The sequence below is a fragment of the Rousettus aegyptiacus genome, unplaced genomic scaffold (assembly GCF_014176215.1).
Source record: "Rousettus aegyptiacus isolate mRouAeg1 unplaced genomic scaffold, mRouAeg1.p scaffold_m13_p_9, whole genome shotgun sequence".
NCBI classification, from domain to species: domain Eukaryota; kingdom Metazoa; phylum Chordata; class Mammalia; order Chiroptera; family Pteropodidae; genus Rousettus; species Rousettus aegyptiacus.
In genome coordinates, this window is record NW_023416312.1 from 87,638,803 (window position 1) to 87,650,757 (window position 11,955).

At 36.2% G+C, this 11,955-nt stretch overlaps 1 pseudogene; it reads right to left on the minus strand.

Moving 5' to 3' along the window:
* Window positions 1–2,831: 2,831 nt before the first annotated feature.
* LOC118607960 lies at window positions 2,832–2,951 on the minus strand (annotated as a pseudogene).
* Window positions 2,952–11,955: the final 9,004 nt, after the last annotated feature.

An 11,955-nucleotide genomic window follows, 5' to 3' on the forward strand; every position in this document is an offset into this window, starting at 1 on the left:
TAAAAAATATTGAATGTCAAGTCTAATTGAAAAACAAAAGCTTAAAAAATATGTTCTCTATATCTGTGAGTTTGTTTCTGTTGTTCGTTCATTTATTTTGTTCTTTAGATTCCAAATATAAGTAAAATCATATGGTATTTGTCTTTCTCTGACTTATTTCAGTTAGTGTAATAACCTCCAGATCCATTCATGATGTTATAGACGATAAGATTTCGTTCTTTTTTTTTATGGCTGAGTAATGTCCCATTGTATATGTATATCATCTGTTTATCCATTAATCTATTGATGAACACTTAGGTTGCTTCCACACGTCGATTATTGTAAATAATGCTACAATGAATATATGGATGCACATGTTTCTTCGAAGTAGTGTTTTTAGTTTCTTCAGCTAAATACCCATAAGTGTGATTACTGGGTCCTTTGTTTCTTGTTATAGCCTTGTTTTAAAGTCTATTTTTTTCTGGTATAAGTATTGCTACCCCATCATTTTTTTTCATTTTCATTTCCATTTTCATGAAATATCTTTTACCAACCCTTTACTTTCAGTCTGTGTGTGTCTTTCAATTTCAAGTGAGTCTCTTGTAGGCAGCATGTATAAGGGTCTGGTATTCTTATCTATTCAGTTACTCTATGTCTTTTAATTGGAGCATTTAATTCATTTGCATGTAAAGTAATTGCTGATAGGTAGTTATTGCCATTTTATTATTCATATTTTTATTTTTTTCTTCTTCCTAAAAAAGTCCCTTTAATATTCCTTGTAATACCGGTTTGGTGGTGATAAACTCCCTTAGCTTTTTCTTGTCTGGGAAGCTCTTTATACCTTGATTCTAAATGATAGCTTTGTTTGGTAGAATAATCTTGGTTGTAGGTCCTTGATTTTCATCACTTTAAATATTTTGTGCCAATTCCTTCTGGCCTGCAAAATTTCCGTTAAGAAGTCAGCTGACTGTATTATGGGAGCTCCCTTGTAGGTAACTAATTGCTTTTCTCTAGCTGTTTTTAAGATTCCCTCTTTGCCTTTAACCTTTGGCATTTGAATTTATGATGTGTCCTGGAGTGAACTTGTTTGGGTTTATCTTGTTTGGGACTCTCTGCGCTTCCTGGGCTTATATTTCTATTTTCTTCATGGGCTGGGAAAGTTTTCCATCATTATTTCTTCAAATGGGTTTTCAATTCCTTGCTCTTTCTCTTCTCCTTCTGGTACCCCTATGATGCAAATATTGTTACACTTAATGTTGCCCCAGAAGCCCCTTAAAATAGCCTCTTTGGGGGGGCAAAGAGGGATTCTTTTTTCTTTTTGCTGTTCTGATTGGGTATTTTTAGCTATGCTGTCTTCCAAATTGTTGATTCAATCCTCTGCTTCATCTATTCGATTGTTGATTTCCCCTAAGGTATTCTTCATTTCTGACTGGTTCTTTTATGTTTTCTATGTCCCCCTCCCTTTTTTTTGTTTTCTATCTCTTTGTTGAAATTTTCACTGAGATCATTGAGCATCCTTATAACTAATGTTTTGAACTCTGCACCTCATAGATTGCTTATCTCCATTTTGTTCATTCTTTTTCTGGAGCTTTGTTCTGTTTTTTATTTTTTTCCATTTGGGACATGTTTCTTTGTCTCCTCATTTTGGCTGCCTTCCTGTGTTTGTTTCTATGTATTAGGTAGAGCTGCTATGTCTCCCAGTCTTGATAGAGTGGCCTTATGTAGTAGGTGTCCTGTGGGATCCAGTAGCAGTCTCTCTGATCACCTGATCCACATGCTGAAGGTGTGTCTCTTGTGTGGATTGTGTGTGCCTTTGTAATGTAGTTGAGCCTTGACCTGACATGTTGATGGGAGGGATCGACCCTCAGGCTGATTGGTTAAGACCACTTGCTGTGACCACAGTGGAAGAGCTGTTGTGTAGGGGCTGACACTACAGAGAAGGATTAGCTTTAGTGGGCCTGTGGGGCCTGATAAATCTGCCTTTTGGGTATATCATTTGTGGAGTCGGTTGGCTGGTGCTCTTGTGTGTTCTAAAGCTGGTACTGAGAGTGCTGGTTGTTGGGCCTCTTAGGAGGGGCTTTGGTGCAGGCCAAATTTAGCTGCTCCCTGTGCTCTTCTCAGGGCCATTTGGTGTGAGCTACAAATTGATCTGCAGATGGTTTCTACTTGTGATATGCTTAGAGGTGCTTGGGAGAGGTTAAGCTGCTAAATGAGGCCAGCTGCCATTAGTGCCAGGCTTGGGGCTGCTTAGCAAGTGATACGGGACATGCCAAGGCCAGATGCTACTTGTGTGTGGTGTGTGAACCTTTGAGAGATTTTAGGAAATTCCTTAGCATGAGCAAAGACAGGCCATGGCTTGGGTGGGCCCAGAAGTTGTTTGGGGTGGATCTCAGGGAATCATAGGGCTAGGCTCAGTAACGTTAGTCAGGTTGATGGAGACAGATACGGTGCCTGCAGGCTGGGTGGAGGGAGAGATCAACAAAGGAACAATGGCTTCTGCCAGCACTTCTGCATGGGATAAAACTGCTACTCCAGCCTTTGCCCTGAAGCCAGACAATTCAGTTCCTCCCTGTGTGTCCCTGGAGCCTTTTAAGCTGCTGCCCAGGCGCTGGAGCTCAGAGCGAGTGATTCTATCAGCGAATAAGTTTGTGTGCTGGCCCTTTAAGAAGAAGGCCTGGGATTCCAGCAGTCCTTTGTGTCACTCAGCCACAGTCTCCACTGGTTTTCACAGAGTTACAGGAACTTTTCTCCCCAGCGCTAGAAGCCTGAGCTTGGGAGCCAGTGTTGGGCTGGACCCCTCGCTCCTCAGGGGGGACCTCTGTAGCCAAGATATCTCTCTCAATTTTTTTTTACACCTACAGCACCTGGTAGTCCTAGGTGGTCTCCCATCCAAGTACTAACCAGGCCCAAATCCTGCTTAGCTTCCAAGATCAGATGAGATCAGGCACGCTGAGCGTGGCATGGCCGTAGACTCCTCTCAATTTTTAACCACCATATGTGGGTGCGGTACCAGCCCATTTTATGTTTCCAGCCCTCCTACCAGTCTAAATGTGTCTTCTTCTATATATCCTTAATTATAGAACTTCTGTTCAGCTAGACTTCTGGTAATTCTCAGTGATGGTCATTCTGTTGTTTAGTTGTAATTGTAAGGTGGTCATGGAATGAGGTGAGCACAATGTTTTCATTGTCTGCCATCTTAACCGAAAAACCTCAATATTTCTTTATGTTCAACTTTTCCTGTTCAAACCCCTCTGTGGTTTCTCTGTCCTGATTGGACCTGGACTGAAATTCCTCATTAACTTTAATGAATACTCCTCCACTTTAACCAACCACTTTTAAGGTCACATATGTACTTTGTCATCACACAAACTTCTCTGCCTCCTAAATCATGAATTCAAACATTACATTTTCTAACTACATCCTAGTATCTTTTCAGCTTGCTATTCCCACTACAACTAGTCAGTCCTTAATCTCAACCGAATCTCTAAAACATTGTTTTCCAAAATGATTATACAAATTTACATTCCCGTGAGCAGGGTACAATTTCCTATTGTTTCATATCACTTGGTAGTTCAGACTTTAAGATCTTGTTATTTTTGTGGGTGTGAAATTTACTTTTCTATGATTCCTAATAAGGTTGAGCATTTTTTCATACATTGATTGGCCACACATATTTCCTTTTCTGTGAAATACTTGCTCATATATATTGCCCATGTTTCTGCTGAGTTGTTTGTCTGTTTGTTATTGATTTATAAAAGTTTATTATACATTATGGGTACTAAACCAATGTCAGTTAGATGTGTGTGAAAATATATTCTTGTACTCTTGTTTTTCATTCTATGGTGTATTTAATGGAACAGAAGTTCTTGATTTTTAAAAATGAGATACTTTATCTCACTTTCATGTAAAATAAATCCAGTATTTGGCAGTCCACTGCTAGCATGCAGCTTCATAGTTATCAGAGATCCAGAATTCTACTCTCTGATAATTTTCCATCTTTAGCTTCCCTCCTCATAGTTCAAAATGACCATTTATGTGAACTTGAATTAGGCAATGTTTTTTTTTAGATATCTTACCAAGGCCATAAGCAACAAAAGAATAGTAAATAGGTCTTCATCAAAATTAGAAAAAAAATGTGCTTCAAAGGACACCATCAAGAAAGCGAAAAGACAACAACAGAATGGGAGAAAATATTTGCAAATCACAAATCTGATTAAGGACTTGTATCCAGAATATATACATAACTCTTATAGCTCAACAATAAAAAAAGACAAATAACTAAAATGGGCAAATTATCTGAATAGACATTTCTCCAAAGAAGATATACAAATAAATAATAAGCAGAAGAAAAGATGTTCAACATCATTAGCCTTCAGGAAAATGCAAATGAAAACCACAATGAGATTTAACTTTATATTCACTAGAATGGCTATAATCAAAATGTCAGATAATAACTAGTCTTGGTGGGAATGTGGAGAAACTGAAACCTTCATACATTGCTGGTGGAAATGTCAGAGTGCAGCTGCTGTGGAAAGCAGTTTTTCCTCAAAATGTTAAGCACAGTTATCATATGGTCCAGGAATTCCACTTCAAGAGAAATGAAAATATGTCCATGTAAGAACTTATACACAAATATTCATAGCAGCATTATTCACAATAGCCCAAAAGAGAAAATAACCCAAATGTCCATCATCTGTGAATGCACAAATAAAATTAAATATTATTCAATCATAAAAATGAAGTACTGCTATATGCTACAACATGGATAAACTTTAAAAACATTATGATAAGTGAAAGAAGATGGCCACAAAAAAGATTATATATTTTATGATTCCACTTACATGGAATGTTCAGACTAGATAAACCCATAGAAACAGAAAATAGACAGCAGTTGCCTAGGACTGGGGTGGGGGTTGAAAGGAAATAGGAGTAACTGCTAATGGGTATGAGGGGTTTCGTTTAGGGTAGTGGGGAACTGAAGAAAATGTTCTAAAACTGATTTGTTGACAGTTGTACAACTCTGTGAATATACTAAAAACCATTGAATTGTACACTTTAAATAGGTGAATTAATACTCTGAATTATTGTTCAATAAAGCTGTTATTTTCTAAAGGGAATTGTACATTAAAAAAAGACTGCTTGAGCTCTGCATTCCAACCATCAGGAAGGAGAAAGTGGGAATGAAAATGACATTTCTCCTCCCCTCCTCCAACTTGCCAATATAGGTGCAGTGGCCACATTTTTAAAAATAAACTATGTGAATGGGATATAAACCTAAAAGCAACAAATGAACAGGACAAACAAATAGAGACTCACGGACATGGACAATAGACTAGTGGTTTCCAGAGTGTAGGGCCGAGTGGGGAGGAGGGAGGTAGATGGGGTGAAGGGGGTCGAATATGTGGTGACAGAAAGAAATCTGACTATGGGAGGGGAACACAGAGTGTAAATATATATATGCCTTACTGCTGAATTGTACACCTGAAACTTACTGGGCTTTGTTAACCAACATCACCATAATAAAATAATAGTAATAATAATAAATAAAAATAAAATAAAATAAAATAAACTATGTGAAAGTAAGTTGCAGACATCACATCACTTCACCCCAAATATTTCAGCATGGCTCTCCTAAAATTAAGGACATTTTCAACATAACCAAAAATTAATAATAATTCACTTATGCCATCTAATTTTCAGTTGCTATTAAGATTTTGCTAATTGTTCCTAAAAACATCTTTTAGAGATTTTTTTTCAAAGCACCATTTAATCAAGTTGCCGCTCTTTGTGTCATAGTAACAAATTTGCTTCTAGGCAAAAATCTGAGTGACAAAGAGTTCTTCCTCTTTTGTTTTCCTTATTTTCGGGATCAAAGTCCTACACTGCCTGTTGTCTCAATGTACAGAAAGAGTTGTTTCACCTATTTTTTCCAGTTTTCTAGTTGTTTATATTGGGAAGGCCAGTCCACATCACACAGTCCTTCATGGATAGAAGCAGAAGTTAGCTTAGTCTACTTTTAATTATGTCTTCTAAAACATGCTACAAATGAGAACTAATACAGTTCATTCTTGTTAATTTATAAAGGCTCTTGGGGTATTCAGGAAAGTAACATTGTGATATATATATTTCTAATATATATATTTGATCTTTTTCTTATCTAATATGTCTTATAAATTTTATTTAACAATTATATACAGGAATTTTAAATTTTGTATGTAATTAAATATACCCATCTTTCCATTTATGATGCATATCTTTTATATCATGCTTAAAATTCTTCCTCAAGGTCACTTTAGAAATTTATCCTAGTGAAATAATAAGTTCGAAAGATACATGTCAATGATAATAAAATCACAATTCACATTTGAAGAGGATGAAAAGAGAAGTCGCAGACAGGGAAAAAATATTGCGAACTACATATCTGATAAAGGCCTACTATCTAGAACACATTTTAAAACTCAAAACTCAACATTAAAAAAAGAAACAAAACAATCCAATAGAAAATGGGCAAAAGATACAAACAGATATTTCATGAAATAGGTTATGTGATTGGCAAATAAACACATGAAAAGGTGCTAAATATCATTAGCCACTAGGAAAAAGCAAATTAAAACCACAGTGAAATATCACTACACGCATATCAGAAGAGCTAAAATTAAAAAAAAAGTAGTGATAAAACCAAATGTTGCTGAGGATGCAGAGAAACTAAATCACTTTCACATTGCTAGTGGGAATGTAAAACGTTACAGCTACTCTGGAAAGTAGTTTGCAGCTTCTTTAAAGACTAAACATGTACTTGCCATACAACCCAGAAATTACACTTAGGCATTTATCCCCGGAAAAAAAATTTAAAATACAAAACCTATACACGAATGTTTATAATAGCTTTATTTGTAGCAGCCCCAAACTGGAAACGACCCAAAGTTGTTCATTCTAGCTCCCCAGTCTGACCTCTCCTTTAAGCTCCAGACATAAATTCAACTGGTTACTTGCTACCTCGACTTGACTGTGGCACATATCTGTGAATATAATAAAAAAATATAAACTGTATACTTTAAACAGGTTAATTGTAGTGTGTGTAAATTATATCTTAATAAAGCTGTTGTCTATTTTAAAAAGAAGAGATGAATTCAAAACATATCCCCATCCAAGGAACCAAGACTATTTTTTAAAATAAAAATAAAGAAGAGATTTTACCTACAAGATCCCAGGACAGACTATAAGTTTACAATAATTAAATAAGTATAGTGTTGGCTCAGGATTAAGTGAACAAATATGTAGGAAAAAAATAGAGAACCCAGAAACTAAGCTATGCATATATGGAAATTTGGTATATTATAAAAAAAAAGCATTTTTTAAATTTTATTTTATTATTAATTTCAAGTCTATAGTACATTGATTAAACTAGAACATAGTATTTGAAATTAATAGGGAAAGCTTGATTCTTCAATAAATGATGTTGAGACAATCGGCCATTCATTTGGAAAAGACGTCGATCATCAACTCATACCACAAACAAAATAAACTTCAGGAATTTATATATAATCTTTAATATGTATGTATATATATATATATTCGAACAAAAACATATTAGAAGAAAATGTAAGAGGATATGTGTTTGGCCTTGGGGTAAGGAATAGCTCCCTAAAAAGGACCCCCCGCCCTCAAAAAAAAAAAAAAAACAGCAACCATAAACATATGCTTCCCTACTGCATCTCAGAATTAGGCAGACTGACTGTAGTAGCCACTGGTGTTTGCCACTTTTCTAACAGTGCACCCCTCTTCCAGTTCCTGGCAATACTGCAGCTAACTGCCTACAACTGCAACCTTCTCCTTAGAATCGCTCTTAGATCTTGGGGACTACCTTACTCTAATAGTTTTGGGGTTTTTTTGTGGGTTTTCCCCCCTGTGGTAACAGATTGGTACAATTTAGTGGCTTCAAACAACTCAAGGTTGCAATTTTACAGTTCTGGAGGTCAGAAGTCAAATAGGCCTCACTGGGCTAAAGTCAAGGTATTATTAGAGCTGTGATCCTTTCTAAAGACTCTATGGGAGAAACCACTTCCTTGCCTTTTCCAGCTTTTAGAGGCCACCTGCTACTATGGTCTAAAAGTTTGTATCCTCTCCACCCAAATACATATTTTGAAATCTTAACCCCCCAAAGATGTTGTAATTAGCAGGTAGGGCTGTTAGGAGGTGCTCAGGTCATGAAGGTGGAGCCCTCAGTAATTAGAATAGCATCTTATAAAAGAAGCTCCAGGGAGATCCATAGCCCCTTCTGCCATGTGAGGACGTAGCGTGAGGGCACTGGTTTTGCACCAGGAAGAGGATCTTCACCTTGGTCTTGCTGGCACCTTGATCTTGAACTTTCCAGCCTCCAGAACTGTGATAAATAAATTTCTGTTGCTTATAAACTACCCAATCTGTGGCATTTTGTTATAACAGCCTGAACAGACTAAGAGACCTGGTTTCCCTAACTTTTGGCTCCCTTTCTTCAACTTCAAAGCTAGCAACAGTAATTTGAGTCCTCACATAACATATCTGATGCATTCTTAAACCTGTCTTTCATTTTTAAGAATGTGTGATTAAATTGGGTCCACCTGGATAATCCAGGAAGTTCTCCCCATCTCAAGGTTCATACCCTTAATTACTTCTGCAAAGTCCCTTTTGCCAAGTAAGGTGACATTCACAGGTCCCAGGGATTAGGACATGGATAGCTTGCAGGGGTGGGGGGGGGCACTATTTTTCCTAAATTGGAGAAATATAATTAAAAACAAAATTCTCCCCAAAACCAGAAATCCTTTCCACAATGGTAGTAGAGAAAAAAACACACACTTTTGTTATTGAATAAGCCTTAAACCAAATGTGATGCACATCGTATGCAATCTACTAAGTAATTGCAAAGACAGAAAAGAATCTCACCCTTTTATATACCTAGGCAGATACAACCTATTACATACATGTTCTTGAGATAAATAATGACTACTTGTTAAGTAAGAAGATTTGACAGAATCATTTGTCACAATAGTTAATCCTAACTTTACATGGTAATTGGGATGATCACCTGTGTTAGCTAATAGGCTTTATCAAAAAGATTCTTATATCTTTAAGACAGAAACTTTCCATGGAGCCAGGTGTCCATGGAATTTCAGCTCCTACTCTGCCACTGAAACAAGAAGATAGAGGTGCAATCTCCCTTGATGTTTATGTCAAAGAGATGGCTCCCAGGTCCTTGAAAAAGACATTCCTGGATCACAAAGCTGAGGAAAGACCTATATAGTCTTCAAAGAATTTATATACATTTCAAAGAGATGAGAAAACAATTAAGTTTTCTAAAGTAAATGCTTTGAGAAAAATGAGGGGAAGGAAATCTTACTCCTTTCAACAGGGAGAATTAAGCTTCTTATTTTAAATTTGTATTTGTCTTTACAATCTCCTCCCTATTTTACTATAAAATAGTAATATTAGAAATTTTTAATTATCTCCATTTTCTTATTTTATTAAATTTATTGGGGCAACATTGGTTAATAAAATTATATAGGTTTCTTTTTTTTCTTCTTTTCTTTGGGGAAGTTGTAGCCATCTAAATCCAGCAAATTCATAGTAAAATTCAAGTAAAACAATGATCAGAATTGTGATATCTTTGGGGAAGTAAAAGCCATCTAAATCCAGGAAATTCATAGTAAAATACAAAGCAAAACAATTATCAGAACTGTGATAGAATAACAGAATTACTGAATTTTTAGAAAGTTGGGAGATTATCTGACTTTATCAGTGGGTGACAGCTGTTTTCCTCCAGAATACCTTCATGTAGATAAAGTTTCCAAATTAATAGGGGTGGCAGACTTCCTTAGGCAGGTCCTTCCAGGTCCTATAATCTTAAATCTCAAGGTTTCTAGGGAAAAGAAAAGCCCTTTTATGTATTGAACATGATTATGAGAGGATTCAGTTAAACTGTGTATAGGACCTGGTCTCAGACCCAAATTCACAGACTTGCCAAAGAGAGAGAGTCCCTGTTTGCTTTTAGGGGGCCACTATAATTTTTAATAAGGCTCTAGGCCATCTTAACCTGGTAGATTGCTGAATCTTAGCCAAGGAATTTGATTAATTTGTTCTACATAACCAAAGGATTGAGGTTTATAGGAATCATACAAACATTTGCATAATTCCTGGACAACAGTAGAAATAAAATGACTTTATTTGTCCTTGTCAGTGTACTCTAGTATCCCCAAGGTGGGAATTATGTGTATTAAAAGAGCCTTTACCACCTCCTGGACATTGGCTTTTGAAGCGGGAAAGTTTTCAGGCCGTCCAGATGTCATGCATACCTAATGAGACAAAATCTCTTACCTTTTACAGGCATTAGTTTTATGAAATACAATTGCCACCAGGTTCCTGGTCAAGTTGGTTAGGAAGATATTCCAGTGGATCTAGCTGCTTTTAAAGAATTCTGCTAACAAATAGCATATCTCCTTAATATGTTTTGAATAATTTCATCTTTTTGGTAGGTATAGTAAGTCTAGTGCCTTTAAAATCCCTTTTTTATTCAGATCAGTTTGCTGATGACACAACACTAACTGGGGCATAAGGATTATTGTTAGGTACTTCCCATAGCATAGACAAATTTGGCCCCTTTTTAAATCCATTTTCCCATTTCCTTTTGTGAAACACATTTTTTAAGTGAACATTCATTTATTATCGCATTAAAAATGGAGCTTCTAAGTTTGGAGCCTGTCATGTTTTAATGGCAGATTTTCAGCTCTGTTAGAAAAATGAACTACTGGTATCTGAGGAGGCAGTTATAAAGCCCCTAATAAATTAGCTATTAGTTTTCCATGAAATTTTGTGCAATTTTTCATAAAGTAAATTTCTTCTATTTTTTAAATTTGTCCTGTTGCATATACACCAAAAATATATTTATTATTAATAGATATATTATATATTTTAAGTCCAGAACCAAGAATTGAAGCTCTAGTAACTGTTATTAATATATCTTCTTGCACAGGCTTAATTCTAGATAAAACATGAGTTTCCAAGGTTATATATTAAGTTGCCATAGCATAGGAGGCCTTAAGTGGGCAACTTTTAGCCATAGTACATTGCCCATTGGTAAATATTATTAAATCTGCATTTTGAATGAGAATGTCATATTAATCAGGTCATATTTCAAACTCTGGACTCCTCAAAGCTGGGAAGAGGCTATAGTCAATTTCAGTTATTCTAAAGCCTCTTCAGATTCTAGAGATCAAACCAGAAGGTCTGAAGGATTATCACGCAAATGTTTCATCAGAGGTTTTATCCACTCACAAAAACTGGAATCCACTGTCTATATTGTAGTAATTTTTAAGTCATCTAAGTTTTTTTGTAGGCTATTTCATCACAAAATGGGCTGACAGCCAGATTCTCACATTCCGTGGCCTACAGATGACAACACATGCCCTAAATAATTTACTTCAGATAAGCAATACTGCAATTTGTCTAGTGAAGTCTTATCCCCTTGTGAAGCTAAAAATTATAATACAGCCAAAGTGTCAATCAGTTTTACATTGCTCTTTGGTTTCTGAAGGTGCCAGCAACCACTTACATTTTGAAAATTATAGAACTCCCTGGTGAAACAAATTTCTCTAAGTTTTCCTGTAAATGACTAGAAAAAACAGTAGGGGAATCTTAAAACCCTTGCGGAATTATTTGCCATGAATACAGGATTCCTTTATAAGCAAAAGCAAATAAGAATTTAGATTCATTCTCTAGAGAAACAAAAAAAGGAAGGAAAGAAGGAAGGAAGGAAGGAAGGAAGGAAGGAAGGAAGGAAGGAAGGAAGCAAGGAAGCAAGGAAGCAAGGAAGGAAAGAAAAGGAGGGGAGGGGTCGGAGGAGGAGAGGGATGTGAGTCAGGGATGATGCTATTATAAAACTGGGCTCTCCAGCAGCCAATAGAAATGATAGGATTCTGGACAATGTAAGGCCAGGCAGTAGCA